This window comes from Phyllobates terribilis, unplaced genomic scaffold (assembly GCF_046119375.1).
Source record: "Phyllobates terribilis strain yellow unplaced genomic scaffold, ASM4611937v1 Scaffold_5__5_contigs__length_657084704, whole genome shotgun sequence".
Classification (NCBI taxonomy): Eukaryota; Metazoa; Chordata; class Amphibia; order Anura; family Dendrobatidae; genus Phyllobates; species Phyllobates terribilis.
Genome location: NW_027362765.1, coordinates 39,388,674 through 39,408,062, shown reverse-complemented (window position 1 = coordinate 39,408,062; position 19,389 = coordinate 39,388,674). Strand labels below are relative to the sequence as shown.

At 45.1% G+C, this 19,389-nt stretch overlaps 1 protein-coding gene across 4 annotated transcripts in view; it reads left to right on the top strand.

The window, feature by feature from the left end:
• The window catches only part of LOC141270614 (uncharacterized), a 239,212-nt gene that overhangs the window by 126,778 nt on the left and 93,045 nt on the right, over positions 1-19,389 (top strand). Inside the window, exon 1 of one of the 4 annotated variants that reach the window (XM_073680684.1) lies at positions 13,690-13,756. The exons of the other annotated variants lie outside the window; for them this stretch is intronic. The gene's annotated coding sequence lies outside the window, so the exon portion shown is untranslated. Of the gene's footprint in view, positions 1-13,689; positions 13,757-19,389 lie in introns of those variants that run through there. 4 annotated transcript variants of the gene reach the window in all.

Sequence of the window (19,389 nt, the reverse complement as noted above, 5' to 3'; positions counted from 1 at the left end):
TCTGGGAACCTGTAGAAAATATCAATACTCCTCAATTGCTTAAAGAGTTTCACCAAAAATACCCACACAAACCAAGCCAAGCATCGTCCGGAGGCCGCTGTTGAAAGGGGGAGTAATGTCAGGAATTCTGTTGCCTTCTACAGTGGTCACTATTGTTCACTTCAATAATTATGTTGCAGTTTCATTCCTTACCACGGGAGGCTGCTGTTGTGTTTTACAATTGCCCTTTTCCAGGATGGCTGATTCTGAATCTATGGAATCCATCTTGTTTCGGCCTACTTAAAGCTTTGGATCTCTCACTCATTGCTTGAGTGTTGTGTCTAGCTGTTAGTTTAGCTTCAGTCCCCAGCTCCTGAACATTCTTACCCAGTCTGTTCTAATTTATCTACGGATTGTTTCCTACAACTTCTTGCTATCTCCAAGAAGTTCTACTACCATTTGCTGTTCCTTCTTGTGCCCCTTCGGCCACTGATTTCCAGCAGTACTACACCAGTATCGTTACACTCCCTTGATCTTCTCCAGCTCAGGTTGATAGGAGATAATACACTTGGGCTAAGTATTCCTCATGAATAATGGGAAGGGACCCCTCACCTCCACTACATGCAGCCTTCAGATGTAATTTTCAATGTGCTCCTTCCCCCCATCCGTCCTGTGCTCCCCCAAGTGCTCTTCTACTGTCCCACTTTGTACTCGGTTGCCTTCCCCTATATAATGTCCCCCACAGCTCTCTATAAAGTATGATGCCCCCCACAGTCCGCTTTATAGTATGATGTCCCCACAGCACCTTATATAGTATGATGTCGCCACAACCCAGGTATAAAGTGCCCCCACAGGCCTTCATATAATATGATGTTCCCAGTATAATGTCCTCCACAGCCAGCCCCTTTTGTAATGTCCCCATAGGCCCTCTTGTGATTGCCCCTATTCAGTGGCAAAATAATTGTCACAATTCCTCCTGAGTGTCTGGACGCAGTGAATGATAGTTCTGCTGTCCAATCAAATACTGGGGCCTGCTGAGCTGTCAGAATGGTGATGAACAGCATAGCCGGCCAATCGGACGCTGGGGCATCCTGAGCTGTCAGTGTCTGGAGTAACAGCTTAGCAGTCCAATCAAGACCAGGGTGTGCTGGGGCTTCATCCATGTGTCACTTGTCCAGAGTAATTACCTGGCTATTTAACCAGCTCTCTGCTTTTGATTGTTGCCAATTGTACCCTTACTTATGAAGTGTCTGCTTGCTATATGCTCCTTGTCTGGTATTCTGATCTTTGCTGCTTGACCTAGGATTTGTCTTAGCCATCCTTTTTGCCTAGCCCTTTTGTCGTGATTTGCTACCTTTTTAGAATATTGACCTTGGACTGTTTCCTGACAACGCTTTCATCTCACCCCTCAGTCTATGACATACTCTCTTGGCTTTTGACCTTGGACCTGCCTCACGACTTATCCGTGAGTAGTGAATAGCGTCACATTACAATTGGCCTGACTTTTCTTTCCCACCAGTATGGATCCTATTCGTACACTGTGCGATCAGGTTATAAATTTGACCCAGGTAATTCAGGATCGGGCCAGGAAGCATCAGACACTTTAAATGCCACAGTCCCAGTTGCAGGTTCAGTTTTCTAGTGTGATGGCTGCATCCCAGAGCCCTCCGCTGCCAGCAGTAGCTTTGACGCCTGTATCTTCTGATGTAAAGTTAGCTTCTCCCAAACCTATAATGGCCCAGGGAGAAAAACCAGTTCAGAGCCGAAATCTCGATCTGTGCATGCGCTGCCTCCGGAGCCATTTTATTGAAGTTGTGCACACAGGATGCAGGCTTCCATTGCGCATGCACCGCCCACACAGTGATTGCAAAGGCACGGAATTTTAAAAAGGAGGCACTGAATAATCAGTGACCTGCACAAGAAACAGAGGAGGCTGGAGAAGGTGAAGAGAATGAGAAAAAGATCCTGCCCGAACGTCCTGCCCCGAAGCGCACTGTAACACAGAAGACGTAATTTTCTGAAAACTTCATAAGGTGAGTATTCAGCAGCCACTGAGTGGATCCCTTCACATCAAGTACCATATTAATCAGCATCACAGCACCATTATAGCCAAGCCTTTTAGGTTGTAGGGCTAAATCCTGTTGACGGGTTCGCTTTAAAGCATTGCAACGATTTCTAGGATTCATCAATCACTACAGAACGTTTATTAGGAGCTTTTCGAAGATCGTTAAACCTCTGACTGATCTCACACGTAAAGGGGCGGATCTTGAGGTTTGGTCGCCGGATGCTATTGGGGCCTTTAATAAATTGAAGGAGTGTTTCATGTCCGCTCCAGTTTTAATCCAACCAGTTCTCCAGAAACTGTTCACTGTGAAGGTGGATGCTTCGGTAGGTCAGGGTAGAGGCTGTAATATCTCAAGGTTCCAAAACTCTGACCAACTCTAGGAAATTTTTGTCCACTGAGAAAAATTATGATATTGGGAATAGCAAGCTGCTCGCTGTCAAGTTTGAAGAATGGAGACATTTTTTGGAGAGAGCTATTCATCAGGTCACTGTGGTGACAGATAATAAACATTTAACTTTATATTGAGTCAACTAAACGGCTAACTGTTAGACAGGCCAGATGGTCGTAATTTTTTTCTAGATTGACTTTTTCTATTACGTTCAATCCTGGGACCAAGAACGTGAGGTCTGATGCCTTATCACGCAGCCTTGATTTAGTTTCTCCTCCAGAACCTTCATCCTCCACCCTTCCTTCCTCAGAGTATTGTGGTTTCTATGGTATCCTCGGAGTTGGAAGGGGGGATCCGTAGAGTCCAGTCACTGACTCCTTCCTCTAATCCAGGGTCCAAATTATTTGTGCCTGTATACTTACGATTGCGTCTGTTGCAGGAGTTTCATGATTCTGTCTGGAGTGGCCATCCTGGGGTCACAGCTACACAGATAGCTATTGCTAGACTCTTTTGGTAGCCATCTATGATTAATGATATTAAAGATTTTTTATCTCTCTGTGAAGTTTGTGCATGCGCTTAAGTCTGTTATAACCGGCTGGCTGGGGAATTGATTCCATTGCCAATTCCAGAAAGATCTTGGACTCATTTGTCCATGGATTTCATCACGAATTTCCCTTGTCTGGAGGGAAAACTGCTATTTGGGTGGTAGTTGACCGAGTCAGTAAACGAGCTCATTTTGTTTCGTTATCAGGGTTACCAAATGCTAGGTTATTTATCAATGATGTGGTGAGATTGCATGGAATCCCTCTGAAAATTGTATCTGATAGGGGTTGAAATTTGTGTCCAAATTCTCGAAAGCTTTTCGTAAGAAATTGAGGATCGATTTGTCATTTTTATCTGCTTACCACCCTGAAAATAATTGGTCAGACAGAAAGGACAAATTTGAAGGTGTTTTGTTGCGGCTCAGCGGGAGGACTGGTCCTTATTTTTACCTATTGATGACTTTGCCTTTAACAGCCAGGTCAATCAGATCACTGGAACCTCGCCTCTTTTTTGTAATTATGGTTTTCATCCACATCTTGGTGAATTTTCTAGAATGAGTTCTGGGTGTCCTGGAGTAGATGTTGCCATACAGAAACTTGGGGATTTCTGGAAGGAGGTGTAAAAGAATATTGGGGTGGCTTAGTGTCGCCAAAAACGGAAGGCTGATAGGAAACGTTTGGGGGATCCCATCTTCAGGGTAGGTGATAAGGTGCGGTTATCATCAAAAAATATTAAGCTGAAGGTACCTTTGGCAAAGTTGGGTCCTAAATTTATTGGCCTGTATGAAATTCTGAAGGCAATCAACCCAGTTTCTATTAGATTAAAAGGTCCTCCCTCACTTCGTATTCTGAATGTTTATCACAAGTCCCTATTGAAAGAATTTACCCCTTCTGCATTGTCTCCCTCATCTCCGCCTCCTCCATTTTCTGTTAATAGAGGGTGTGACAGAGTCACTGGTATGGTATATGAGGGGAGGTATGGGTCGCACAGGTTGCTAGCCTATGTAAACTGAAACCAATGGACTTTCTGCCAGCATGTTATATGCTGGTAGGTTAACTCACTTAAAGGGTGGTTTTAGGGGAATGACAGTGATGGGAGGGATGTCATTCCCCATACCTCCACCTCAGGGTGTGTCTGAGCATCGTTTAAATGTTCAGCCAATCGAGATGGTTTGGGGTGAGCTGGACCGCAGAGTGAAGGCAAAAGGGCCAACAAGTGCTAAGCATCTCTGGGTACTCCTTGAAGATTGTTGGAAGACCATTTCCGGTGACTACCTATTGAAGCTCATCAACAGAATGCCAAGAGTGTGCAAAGCAGTCCTCAAAGCAAAAGGTGGCTACTTTGAAGAACCTAGAATATAAGACATATTTTCAGTTGTTTCACACTTTGTTGTTAAGTATATAATTCCACATGTGTTAATTCATAGTTTTGATGCCTTCAGTGTGAATGTACAATTTTCAAAGTCATAAAAATACAGAAAAATCTTTAAATGAGAAGGTGTGTCTGTACTGTATATGGACTGTGCTAGCTATAGTTTATCTTTTGTTTTTGTGGTTTAGCCGAGTAAGGCTGTATTTATTTTGCTGGAGTGCAGAGCTTTATGCTGCTAATAAAGCCTGCAAAGAAAACCCGGGTTCCTGAGTCTACTTCCGGAAGTGGCTGAGTGAGTCGTCCTACCACAAGGGTTAAAGTACAAGGTGCAGAAGATTGTGGTTTCTCGGAGGGTCCAAAATTCCCTCCAGTATCTTGTTTATTGAAGGACTCGAAGAGAAATCCTGGGTCCCAGCTCATTCTGTGAAAATGGATCGTCCGATCAGGACCTTCCATTGCAGGTTTCCTTGGAAAGCTGGGGGTCCGGTACCCACCCAGAAGAAGGGGTACTGTCATGATTCCTCCTATCTGAGTATCTGGACACGATGAATGGCAATCTAGGAATGGGGTATGCTGAGCTGTCAGTATGGTGATGGACAGCTCAGCTATCCAATTGGATGCTGGGGTGTGCTGAGCTGTCAGTGTCTGGAGTGGCTGTTTAGCCGTCCAATCAGGACCATGGTGTGTCGGTGCTTCATCAATGTGTCTCTTTTGTCCAGAGTAATTACCTGGCTATGAAACCAGCTCTCTGCCTTTCATTGCTGCCAATCAAAGGCAATCCGGCAGGTCACAAACTGTTGAAGACCGACTGGATCGGAGCCGATAAGAGATGGAGACAGCAGCTGGTAAATATGAGACTAAGTGCAGGGAAGTTAGATTAAGTAGCATCACTGCAGTGGTAGAATTTAAAAAATGCTGAAGTGGTGCTTAAAAGGATGTAACACATATCACTGGCAGATTAGCACTAATAGATGTTTCAAGAGGGATATCAACTGGTACAACCACCAATTAATTGTAAGCCCTGAATGTTGACTAAACTGCTCTATAACAGACATTGCTGTGCTTAAAGAGGAGTTACTATCTCCAAAGAATAGCTATATTTCATCCGCACAGAGGGCTATATTTTCATGCCTTGTGTCATGCTTAAACCCCACTTTTGCTGATGATGCTCTGATGCTTGCTGCCAATGGATCTATCATAAGGGCAAATAAAAAGGGGGACAAAAAGACACTCCTGTTTTCCCAACTGAAACACTTCCATCTCATAGTCGTTAACTCTAATTGTGGTTTAAGCCCTAACATATAGAAGTTGAATCCAGGAAATAAACCGCTCCCCAAAGCCCTTTTTCCTAAAGACCATCCATAGATCAGGCCACTCTATGCTGTCAAATTCTTTGACTGCATCAACAGAGCATAGCACACGATGGCACACATTATCTGCAAATTCAAATATAGCTTTCTATGGCATAAAGACAGTGATCTAGATCTACTACTGTATTAACAACTTTAGAGTTTCTAGAGGCCAGAGGTTTTGTGAGAATTTTAAGATCTATGGACAATAGAAGAGATATGAAGTCATCAAGCCTAACTGTGATTCAGCCACATAGCACAGAACAGCTGAGAGGAATCTGCAGAGTAATACTGAAAAAGCTTCCAAAAAGAAATGGCATCCTCTAATGGTGAAGACTTAAAACACTCAGTAAGGGGGGACATGTCTGGAGGCTGAGAGAGCAGGACGCATGTTTAACATCTCTCTACCCACAGGATACTAATCCACTGAATCCAAGGGGTTCTGACCCCCATCCGCGGCCCAAACTACAAGATTAGGCCCCTACATGACAGCGTGACTCTTTTGATTCCTTTTTGAACTTGGTACGCCGCTCTGAATATTTGAGGCCTACACATGGATCTGAGGCCTCGGCCTGTGCTGCAGGCCGACCCGGACGTGACTTACAGTCGAGGTGAGACCTGTTGGAGAAATCTGTCTGGGACCAGGCCGGGCAGTGTCACTGACTGCTGCTCCCGTGAGGACACCCGCTAAGCCGGAAACAGATCACTTAACTGGTCGGAGATTGTGCCTGGCGTGGTTGACCTTTGGTGGAGCGGCGGGCTCAGTGCGGTCGTCGCGCCGGCTGCTGAGGCTGCGGGGATGGAGGCGGAGGAGGAGGTGCCCCAGGCCCAAAGCTCTGCTGTCCGCGCTGCCGCTGGAGCCGGGAGAACCCCGCGACTTCTAAGGTGGGGACGAAGGGGAAGACACCACTACCCTCACTCAGCAGGCTGCTGGACGGCGACGGGCGGGGAGTCTGCGGGGGAGATCCCAGCCTCTCTGATCTGACGCTCGGGGTTAGGTGAGATCCCCATCCCCCTCTCTCTGCAGCCGGGACGTCCCTCCAAAGTGCAGTAAACACCGGCCCACCAGGGTCAGGGGAAGCTCCTGAGAGGTACCCCATAAAGATAAGTTACAGCTATTGGGGTATCCCCTTTCCCCCCTGTAGTACGGTCTCCAAAGTGCTGTTTGCTCTCATTGCCTTCCACACTTCAGAATCTCCATACAATAACCAGAGAGGACAGAACTACTCTATTGGCGTCTCCCTCTCTTTTAACCCCTCCCCTCCCACCTGTAAAGGGGTTGTCCACTACTTTAGATTACCCCCCCCCCCATGTATCACCCCGGGGCCCCTAAGACTTTTTGTAGATATCTTCTGTTGCAGATACTGACTGTGAGCGGCACTATCGCTAGCCGCTCACGCTGCAGCTGGGGGTGTTTGTCTTCCTGGTTCCACGGTGGATGCCAGGCTGTGGGTGGGGTTACCCCCACGTCACACCCGGCATCCACCACACGCTCTCCCTCTCCCCATTCATTGGGAAAGCGTGCGGTGGATGCTGCGTGTGACGTGGGGGGTAACCCTACCCACAACCCAGCAGCCACCGCGGGGACCCCAGCGCTGAGTCACGCCTCACTTGTCGTGACATCAGTGCGGGGTCATGTGATGCCTGTGAGCGACCACCGATAGCGCCGCTCACAGGCATTATCTGCAACGGAAGGTATTTACAAAAAGTCTTAGGGGCCCCGGGGGGGTACATTGGGGGAATAAAATAAAGTAGTGCACAACTTCTTTAAACTTTTTGGAAATCCCAAATCTCAATTAGCTTGGAAGAGACGCCTCATCTTGCTATACACCATATAGCTGACCTTAGAAACGTATGAAAACATACTGAGCATAGAACTTTTCTGAATTCCTCCACTCCACAATATACATCAACAACCAAATTCATAAAGTAACAGCGTCCTCTGGTGGCTGTATAAGCAAATACTCAGAGTTTTAAAAAGTATAAGATTTTAAAGTTCTACTGCCGCATTGTGCCTATACTGGGAATATGTTTCCGTATACTGGGAATATACCATCAAAGGCTCTCTCCATTGACATCTTACCTCAGCCAGGCATAATTCCACAAAACAAAAGATGACCATATGATCTAAAAAGACTTCCTATACCTGGAAATGAGATAGGCTCAACATCAAACCCGCATCAGATCTGATGGGGAAAAATTCTGTAAGTGGAAAGAAATCAGGCCCCTCCCGATCTTTAATAATTCGTCCTAATACTATAGACAACTTTTTCATCAATCCTGAAACACATAAAAAAAAAGAAAAGCACGACACAAGACTAATATCCTTGAGATCCACTTCATCCACACGCGCTACCAGTGCCCCTCCAACTGCTTTAAACAATCTAAAAGACACTATCAATAAATCCCAAACTACTAAAGATACAGCAATAAAGACTTCCTCCTTTACAAACAATATGTCTCCAAAACCGCAAAGATCCCAACAAAAAGACATTCCCAGGGAAACCCTTACTTCCAAGGACTGGGAGAACTCCCCTGAAAACTTAGGAGTCATCCCCATCCTTCCCAAATTTAACGGAGGGACCGGATCCTTGGGGTGATTCTTTGAGCTCTTCTCACTCCACAGCTAACCTGCGCCAAAGACTATCTATATCTGAAGAACTTCATTCTTATTTAAAACATCTTCCAACTAAAAAAGACTTTAAAGCTCTTATATTTGAGGTTAAATCCAACTGCAGGGCAGAAATACCAGCAGCAAGACAGGACATCAAACTTATTGTAGAACGCATGGATTCCTTAGAAGAAACTCACGATGAAACGTGCAAACACTTACATCTCATTCAACGAGCGATTACCTCACAAGCCGATATTCTCAGGATTATTAACAGTCATCTAGAAGACCTTGATAATAGAGGACATAGGAACACTATACGCCTGAGAGGCCTTCCTGAAACAGACAGGACAGAAGACCTCCAAAAGACTCTAGAATCCATCTTCAACAAAATCCTAGATCTACCACAATCTAATAAAATTAAATTTGACAGAGCGCATCTGGCTCTTAAACCAAAGGGATCTTCTTCCTCATCTCGGGATATCATTTGCTGCGTCAATGACTTTACCACAAAAGAAGCGCGAAATACTCGGAATCTAGAATATAAAAACATTCCATTCCAAATCTTCCCAGACCTCTCTTGGATAACTTTACAAAAAAGACGCCACCTACGTCCCTCCTCTCTACTTTTAAAGGACCATCAAATCATTTACCGATTATCTTTACCTTTTTCGCTTACGGCAAGAAAGGAAGGCAAATCGGACACATTCAAATTACATGAAGATCTCCCAAATTTCTGCAAAATCTTCGACATTCCTGTCCCGGACCTTCCAGACTGGGAACTGGAAACCTTGCCACCTGCTCCATCTCCGTTGTGGCAGTCAGCCAATAAAAAGTGCAAAAGACCACTATCTGCTCAATCTTCTCCACTATCTGTAGACCACGATCCCCCATGATCTCCTACCACTGTGACAATACTTAAACTACCAACTGATCCCCATGTGATTTGATATAGAAGTTTAAGGTTGTTACAAATGTTCTTTCCCCCAGTTAAATATCATATTGTAGCCTATTACTGCGTTTGTAACAATTGAATAATTGCCAGAGTATTGGGGTTTATGGATACCTGTCAACCTATTTGTCTACTCGTTCTACTCTAAGAGTTATAGCTATTCGGTCTCCTCTTCTAGGAGTATTGTATATAACCTTAGATCTCCCACAGAGACCATGAGCTAGGGAAATGTTTTCCTCTGACTTTGGGATCTCCCTAGGGAACCTATAATCTTTAACTAAGGATTTACTGAAAAACTGTTCATTGCTTAACCTTTTTTGTTAAACTTATAAATGTTCAAAATTACTGTTTCACCCATACCCTTTTGTGTTTCCCTCCCTCCCCTATGTTTCTAGACCTATCCTATCAAGAAGCTTTGGATTGTCTTGTTGTTCTTTCTGCCCAACCCCTGAGAGTGGTAAGTTACACCAGCATCCACACACAAATCACACCCGAATCCTGGGGGAACCGTTACTCAGGGCGACCATAGACCCTGTGCTGCAGCTTCTCTCAGGCACACAGGGGTACTGACCCTCAGGCACAGACACGTAGGTTGTTTCACTTGCTGACCAGACACACTTGACAAGAGTCCTCATAAATGGTAGAACAGTAGCATTTAATAAGAAGCCGCACAGCCAGTGCAAGTTAAGTCTTATCAGCAACAGGCTCCAGTGGCAAACAGTAGTTTCCTTAGCTGCACAGCAGTTCACAGTCTTCCCAGTAGTACAGGACAGCACAGTTCTAATGCAAAGGCACATTAATGAACACAGCATTCCTTACAGCACAGTGAGATGGAGGAGAGGAGGGGGTTTGCTGAGGGAGATGATCCCTGTGACACCATTTATTCCAGTCCTTATCTTTCTGCCTGACAATACTCTGCACTGTTAGTTCAGGAACTCTACCTGACCTGTGCTTAGCTTCACTCCTGACTTGAATCCTTTTCACTTGCAGGGGGGGTTCTGTGAGATACAGAACACACACACACCCTTTCTCTTTGGCTCCAGCCAGAGAGTAAACAACTTCCCCACAATCACCCTGGGGCTCTGCTAAAACACCCCCATTCTCCTGTGACTGTGTTAACCCCTCTAGTTGCTGGATGCTTTTGAAGAACAACACTTTCTGTCTTATGTGCTTGTGTTACTTCTAATAGTTGCTGAATGCTTTTAAAGCATAGCACTACTTCTGCATGTCACACTAACTCAAACGTCAAAAGATGTCTACTCCTCATAGAAATGAAATCCCTGAGGGCCGAAGCGGTATTTCTCCAGGAAACCCATTTTAATAAGTCTGGTACTTTCAATTTCGCACTAAAGTACTATCCTACAATATACTCAGTCACACAAGAAAGAAAGAAAGTCGGAGTTGCATTCTTAATATCTAAATCATGTCCAATCCAAATAACCTCCTCTTACATAGATCCTAATGGGAGATATGTAATCTTACAAGGCACTTTTAGAGGGAATCCTCTTATATCATGTAATATCTATGCGCCTAATGCATCCCAATTACATTTCTTAAAATAATCCTACTTAAAATCTCATGCCTCCCACCTTCTGCAACTCTTCTCTGGGGGTACTTTAATATGATGTTTTCTGAACGACGGGACAGATTGTCTCTAAATAACAAACCACCATCCCAATCCCAAACCCACTTATCCAGAGAATTCCGTAGACTTATCCGTAGACATTCTCTCTGACCTATGGAGAATTAATCACCCTGAAGATAGGTCCTTTTCCTTTTTCTCACCACCCCATAATACTTATACACGCATAGACTACTTCTTCGGAAACACCCCTCTATTGCGCATACTAACAAGAGCTGAGCTAGGTCAAGTAACATGGTCTGATCATGCCCATGTGGAAGTTTCGATTAAGGACGCCCAGGTTTTCACACGCTTATGTCACTGGGAGACTCAACGAATCCCTCTTGCTCAAACCCCCCATTAGAGAAGAACAACGCTCCCATCTCCAAACCTATTTTGAACTTAATAAAGGCTCAGTCTCCTTGGAAGCAATATTATGGAAAGCCCATAAATCAGTTTTTCGAGGTCACTGTATTGCATTGGGAGCTAGACTAAAAAAAGACTGCAAAGCTAAACAGGAAGCGCTCTCTATGGAGTTGAGGACTCCTTCCTATTTCATCCACACCTTCCCGATAGTAGGACTCTTTCTTACAAATATTTGGAGTGGTACTGACTTGTTTAACTTCGCAGACATCACCAACATACTAACAAGGAAACTCTACTCATATGAAGAAATGAAATCTAAACTCTCGGTGCACAACCTTTCTCTATTCCAATATATTAAAATTAAATACTTCGCCTCTTCCATCTTTCGCTCCTTACAGGTCTCCAGTCCTACACCATTTGAACAATTATGCAGAGCAGGTCCCTCGACAAAAGACCTGATCTCCGATATCTATGGTATTTTACAGCACCCAAACCCGGACTTCCTTGCTAGGCACCCATATATGCTTAAATGGGAATCCTATCTTGGAAGACCCTTGGAAGATTTGGAGTGAAGACTTGTTTGCTCCAGAGCAAACACTACAGCTTCCTGTATTACATACAAAGAAAACCAATATAAAATATTACATTTCTGGTACCACACCCCAGAACAACTAAATAAAATGGACCCATCTATTCCTCCATTATGTTTGAGATGTAAAGCAGATAGAGGAACTAGCTTCTGGGATTGCCCCTTCATCATCCCTTTTTGGACCAATGTCAAACCGTAATTAACCAATTCTTCGGTCTTATTCTACCTCTAGAGCCTCAGTGTTTCTTGCTTAGTTTTTTTCCGCAGGTTAAAACTAAAAAAAACGTTAAACTTATTTTAAGTATATTGACAGCAGTGACATGTTTAATAGCAAACATCTCCCCCTTGCCTCCTAGACTTATACACAAGAATTAAAGAAGTTAGAAACTTTGAATACCAATTTGCTATGAACTACTAGACTGGTTTAAATTGCTATTTTTGAAAAACACCATATACACACACGGCTCCACTCCGCACACCTCTGACACGCGCGGATCCACTCCGCACGCCTCGTACATGCGCGGCTCCGCTCCGCACGCCTCGTACACGCGCGGCTCGGCTCCGCACGCCTCGTACACGCGCGGCTCGGCTCCGCACGCCTCTTACACGCGCGGCTCCGCTCCTCACGCCTCCTACACGCGCGGCTCCGCTCCTCACGCCTCCTACACGCGCGGCTCCGCTCCTCACGCCTCCTACACGCGCGGCTCAGCTCCGTACGCCTCCTACACGCGCGGCTCCGCTCCGTACGCCTCCTACACACGCGGCTCCGCTCCGTACGCCTCCTACACACGCGGCTCCGCTCCGTACGCCTCCTACTCGCGCGGCTCCGCTCCGTACGCCTCCTACTCGCGCGGCTCCGCTCCGTACGCCTCCTACACGCGCGGCTCCACTCCGTACGCCTCCTACACGCACGGCTCCGTACGCCTCCTACACGCGCGGCTCCGCTCCGTACGCCTCCTACACGCGTGGCTCCGCTCCGTACGCCTCGTACACACGCGGCTCCGCTCCGTACACCTCGTACACACCTGGCTCCGCTCAGTACACCTCGTACACGCGCGGCTCCGCTCCGTACACCTCGTACACGCGCGGCTCCGCTCCGTACACCTCGTACACGCGCGGCTCCGCTCCGTACACCTCGTACACGCGCGGCTCCGCTCCGTACACCTCGTACACACGCGGCTCCGCTCCGTACACCTCGTACACACGCGGCTCTGCTCCGTACACCTCGTACACACGCGGCTCTGCTCCGTACACCTCGTACACACGCGGCTCTGCTCCGTACACCTCGTACACACGCGGCTCCGCTTCGTACACCTCGTACACACGTGGCTCCGCTTCGTACACCTCGTACACACGTGGCTCCGCTCCGTACACCTCGTACACACGCGGCTCCGCTCCGTACACCTCGTACACACCTGGCTCCGCTCAGTACACCTCGTACACACGCGGCTCCGCTCCGTACACCTCGTACACACCTGGCTCCGCTCAGTACACCTCGTACACACGCGGCTCTGCTCCGTACCCCTCGTACACGCGCGGCTCTGCTCCGTACACCTCGTAGACACGCGGCTCCGCTCTCTACACCTCGTACACACACGGCTCTGCTCCGTACACCTCGTACACGCGCGGCTCCGCTCCGTACACCTCGTACACACACGGCTCTGCTCCGTACACCTCGTACACACGCGGCTCCGCTCCGTACACCTCGTACACACGCGGCTCTGCTACATCCACACTGTAAACCCCTCCTGACCCCACACATAACCTTCACCTCATCCAGCACCATGACAACCAGCACAGCAGAGTCCTGCATCCACTGAGGCCCCTGATCATGTGACCCCTGACTCCTCCCCTCCTGTGACCTCATCACAGGTCCTGTGCACAGAACAGCCATATATGTGGTGGCGGCTCTGCAGGTGGAGGTATGTGGAGATCATAGAATCATAGAATCATAGAATGGTAGAGTTGGAAGGGACCTCCTGGGTCATCTGGTCCAACCCCCTGCTCAAAGCAGGATTCACTAGATCATCTCAGACAGATGTCTGTCCAGCCTCTGTTTGAAGACGTCCATTGAAGGGGAACTCACCACCTCTCGTGGCAGCCTGTTCCACTCATTAATCACCCTAACTGTCAAAAAGTTTTTTCTAATATCTAATCTGTGTCTCCTCCCATTTAGTTTCATCCCATTGCTTCTAGTCTTTCCTTGTGCAAATGAGAATAAAGATGATCCTTCTACAATGTGACAGCCCTTGACATATTTGTAGACAGCTATTAAGTCTCCTCTCAGTCTTCTTTTTTGCAAGCTAAACATTCCCAAATCCTGCAACCGTTCCTCATAGGACATGGTTTGCAGACCGGTCACCATTCTGGTCGCTCTTGTCTGAACTTGCTCCAGTTTGTCTATGTCTTTTTTAAAATGTGGTGCCCAAAACTGTACACAGTATTCCAGATGAGGTCTGACCAAAGAGGAGTAAAGACCGATAATGACTTCACGTGATCTAGACTGTATGCTTCTGTTAATACATCCCAGAATTGTATTTGCCTTTTTTGCTGCTGCATCACACTGTTGACTCATGTTCAGTCTATGATCTATTAGTATACCTAAGTCTTTTTCACATGTACTGTTGCTTAGCTCTATTCCTCCCATTCTGTATATGCTTTTTTCATTTTTGTTGCCCAGATGTAGTACTTTGCATTTTTCCCTGTTAAAAACCATTCTGTTGGTTGCTGCCCACTGCTCCAGTTTATTTAGGTCTTTTTGAATCCTCTCTCTCTCTTCTCTAGTATTAGCTATCCCTCCTAGCTTTGTGTCATCAGCAAATTTAATCAGTCTACCATCAATTCCTTCATCTAAATCATTGATAAAGATGTTGAACAATACAGGTCCCAGGACGGAGCCCTGTGGTACCCCACTTGAGACATTCATCCAGCTGGATGTGAAGCCATTTACAACCACCCTTTGAGTCCGATCACTAAGCCAGTTATGAATCTACCTAACAGTTGCCTGGTCCATTGCATACTTGGTCATTTTTTCAATAAGGATGGTGTGAGATACTTTGTCAAATGCTTTGCTGAAGTCAAGATATACTATATCTACAGCATTTCCCTGATCCACCCAGTCAGTGATTCTGTCATAGAAGGAAATTAAGTTAGTCTGACATGACTTGTTAGTTACAAACCCATGCTGACTCTGGTTAATCACTTCTTTCTTATCCAGGTACTTACATACATGTTGTTTAATAATTTGTTCAAAGATCTTTCCTGGTATAGAAGTCAGACTCACCGGCCTATAGTTCCCTGGGTCCACCTTCTTCCCCTTTTTGAAGATAGGAACAACATTTGCTCTTCTCCAGTCTTCTGGGACTTCTCCTGTTCTCCAAGAATTTTCAAAGATTATGGAGAGTGGTTCTAAAATTTCTTCTACGATCTCCTTCAGTACTCTGGGGTGTAATTCATCTGGACCTGGAGACTTGAACTCATTTATGTTAGCTAAATATTCCCTCACAATCTTTCTGTTTACAGATAACTTGGATTCCTCTATTCCTTTAAAAGGACAGTGAAGATCAGTTGATGTTACATTTTCTTTCTGAGAGAAAACAGATGCAAAATAGGAATTAAAAAGTTCGGCCTTCTCAACATCCTCTCTTACCATTTCTCCATTTTCATCCTGTAAAAATCCTATAGCATCTTTGACTTTTCTTTTACTTTTGACATACCCCCAAAATCCTTTTTTATTGCTTTTGACATCTCTTGCAAGCCTTAATTCATGGTCAGCTTTAGCTAACCTGATACGTGCCCTGCAGGATCTGCAGACTGCATTATAATCTTCTTTAGATATGCCTCCCTCTTTCCATTTAATAAACATTTCTTTCTTTCTTTTTAGCATGTGTTTAAGTTCTGTGTTCATCCATCCTGGTTTCCTTAAATGCTTCCCATTCTTCCTACTTTTCGGGATTGTTAACGATTGTGCTTTGAGAATCTCATTTTTAAAAATTTCCCATCCTTCCTGGACATTTTTGTCCTTAAGGACATCCAGCCATTGGATCCCTCCTATTCTCTTTCTGAGTCTCTTAAAATCTGCCTTTCTAAAATCTAACCTTGAAGTTTGAGTCTTCACATGTCTTCCTCCTCTAGTTATCCAAAATTCTATAATAGCATGATCGCTGCCTCCTAGGGTCCCAGCCACCTTTACCTCCTCAACCATTTCCTCCCTGTTTATAAGGATTAGATCCAAAGTAGCAGATCCCCTTGTTTTCTCCCCTACCTTTTGGAAGATAAAGTTGTCAGCAAGAGAGGATAAGAATTTGCTTGACCTGTTAGTTTTACTTGAGAGAGATTCCCAACAAATGTCTGGATAGTTGAAATCTCCCATGACCACTACGTCATATTTTTTGGAGAACTTGGTCATTTGATACATAAAGAGTTCATCCATATCTTCAGCTTGCCCAGGTGGCCTGTAGTAAATGCCTACAATGGTGTCCTTTCCGTTGTTCTCTCCTTGTATTCTTACCCAAACAGTTTCCACAGAACTCCCAGTCTCTGAAGCTTCAATCTCTGTGCAGATATACGCTTTTCTAACATACAATGCAACACCTCCTCCTCGTTTATCAAGTCTGTTTCTTGCAAATAAGTTGTATCCTTTTAGCCTTTTATTCCAATCATGTGTATCGTCCCACCAAGTTTCAGTGATTCCAATGACATCATATTCCTTTTCCTGCATTAGTAGTTCCAATTCTCCTTGTTTGTTGCCCATGCTTTGTGCATTTGTATAAAAACATTTTAGTTTGTGATTGGTTTCTCTTCCTCCCATATTTTTATTATTTAAATTGTTTTGTCTTTGTTCTTCCTTTCCACTTCCAGTAGCAGAGATCTCAATAGTATTTGTCAGCTGTATGGCTTTTTCTGGCCTTTTGCTTCCCTTCCCACATTGTTCTAGTTTAAAGCTCTTCTGATGAGTGTAGCAAGGCGACTTCCAAATACATGTTTTCCAGTCTTCGTAAGGTGCACCCCATCTCTAGCAAGTAGTCCATCGTATAGGTAATTCATTCCGTGATCCAGAAATCCAAATCCTTGTTGACGGCACCATCGACGTAGCCAGTTGTTCACCTGTAGAATCTTATTCCACCTCATTGTTCCATGGCCATCCACTGGGAGGATGGATGAGAAGACCACCTGCGCTCCCAATTCTTTCACTTTCTTGCCTAAGTCTTCAAAGTCACTGCAGATGGTTTCCAGGTCCTTTCTTGCGGTGTCATTTGTCCCCACATGTATTAGCAGGAATGGGTAGTGATCTGTAGGTCTGAAGAGTCTTGATATCCTGTCAGACACATCTTTAATTTTTGCTCCTGGAAGACAGCACATTTCTCTTGAGGTTATGTCTGGTCTGCAGATAGCGGCCTCTGTTCCTCTTAACAGGGAATCCCCCATGACCACCACTCTCCGTTTTTTCTTCACAACATTCTTCTTTCTCCATCCAGGAGGATTCTGAGGGCTTACAAGGTTATTCATTGCTGGCAAAGTCTTATTTTGCTGTATTTCTTCATGGTTCTCCTGCGTGAGAGCCTGGTACTGGTTCCTGAGCAGTATGGGTGCTGACTGCCTCTCGATCCTCCTGCTTCTGTGGGTCACATGCTTCCATTCCTCTGTTTCGTCAGGTGCAGTTTGAATTTCTTCTCTTTCTGAATCATGAAGAGATAATTCTGCTCTGTCTAAGAACTCTTCACCTTCCTTAATGATTTTCTAGGTAGTTAACCTCTCTTCTAGATTTCGCAACTTTTCCTCCAACAGGGACACAAGCTTGCATTTCTGGCATGTGAAGTTTGGCTTTTCCACTGGCAAGTCTGTGAACATGTAGCAGGATATGCAGCTCACCAAATGGCTCCTGGACTCTTCCATGTTCTTATTGTTAATGTTCTGAAAACAGTGAAAAAAGCTTAAAAAAAAAGCTTCAAAATGCGCGCGCCGGTAGGCGCGCGGTTTACCGATGTCCTCTTTTCTGCTCCAACAGCCAAAATCCAGTGTTCTTTGAGCTCGCGAAGACTCTTCACTTACCCCAAAATGCAGTGGGAATCCATTACTGGGCGCGGGGGGCATTAACCCCTTTAGCACTGAGACTATTTTGTTGCTTTCCTGTTGTCTCTTTCTAAGACTCATAACATTCTTGTTCATTTTCCTCTGATAGATACATACCATCCAACTATGAGAGACAACATGGAGACCCGTATTGCTCACACAGTCACTGCCCCTTTCTTGCTCCTCCCTGTGCCCCCCCATATAGTGTGTATAATACCCCCACATATAATATAATGTTCCATAAGTACTGACACTCCGCTCCCCCTACACACAGGGTAATATATATATAATGAGGGGCTGTTATCTGCGGTAGGAGCTGTACATTGTAATGGAGACATTCTGGGGACGGATTATTGCAGTAATAGGACATTTTATCTTTTAAGTCAATTTAGTTGTATTTAATGTTTTATTTTTGCTTTTTATTTAATTTGTAAATTTTTATTAAGGAAAGATTTCAGGTTTTACAGGATATGAAATACATAGAAAAACCAGTTACTGATATACAAACATATAGTATGTTTCAGTGGAGACAATTGAAACCAGTTACGTATTCGTAGATCATTAAAGGGAATCTGTCACCCCCTGGGAAATATCAGACCTCTACTATGGGCATACAGGTTATAGAAAAGTAAATCTATACTTACCTGTATGGCCCATAGTAGAGGTCTGATTGCAGAGAAAAGTGTTTTTATCCACTCTGTTTCCCATAGGTTTGGTGTTCCCCCTGGGCGACGGGGCCGGGATGTGCGCATACCCAGCCGTCCGTGAGAACAGTGTACATCACAGGGCCCTGTGATGTGCAGGGGAGGGGGATATGATAATTAAGCAGAGAGGCCGGGATATAGGGGAATAATAAGCAGCTAGGCGGGGATTGCAGGGCCCTGTGACATGCAGGAGAGGTGGGGTAAGTATGATAATAGGGCTAGTAGGCGGGCACTTCTTGACGTCCGGGGGACGCCAAGCTTAGCAGAAATCATTTAGTAAAAATGCGATTACACATAAACCAGACCACTAATATGAGCCATACAGGTAAGTATAGATTGTCTATCATCACCTGTATGCCCATATTAGCGGTGTGAAAAGTCCCATGGGGTGACAGATTCCCTTTAAGGCAGTTGGAGGGGCGTTAATTGCACGGGTGGATGACATGGCTCTCAAGGATATTGGTCTTGTGCCGAGTTTATTTTCTTTTTTATGCGTCTCAGAATTGATATTGATAAAAAAAATTGTCTATAGTTTTAGGACCAGTTGATGAAGATAATAATAATAATCTTTATTATTTATATAGCGCCAACATATTCCGCAGCGCTTTACAATTCAGACAATTTGCAGACATTATCGGCACTGTCCCCATTGGGGCTCACAATCTACATTCCCTATCAGTAGGTCTTTTGAGTGTGCGAGGAAACCAGAGAACCCAGAGGAAACCCAAGCAAACACGGGGAGAACATACAAACTTCTTGCAGATGTTGTCCTTCGAGAA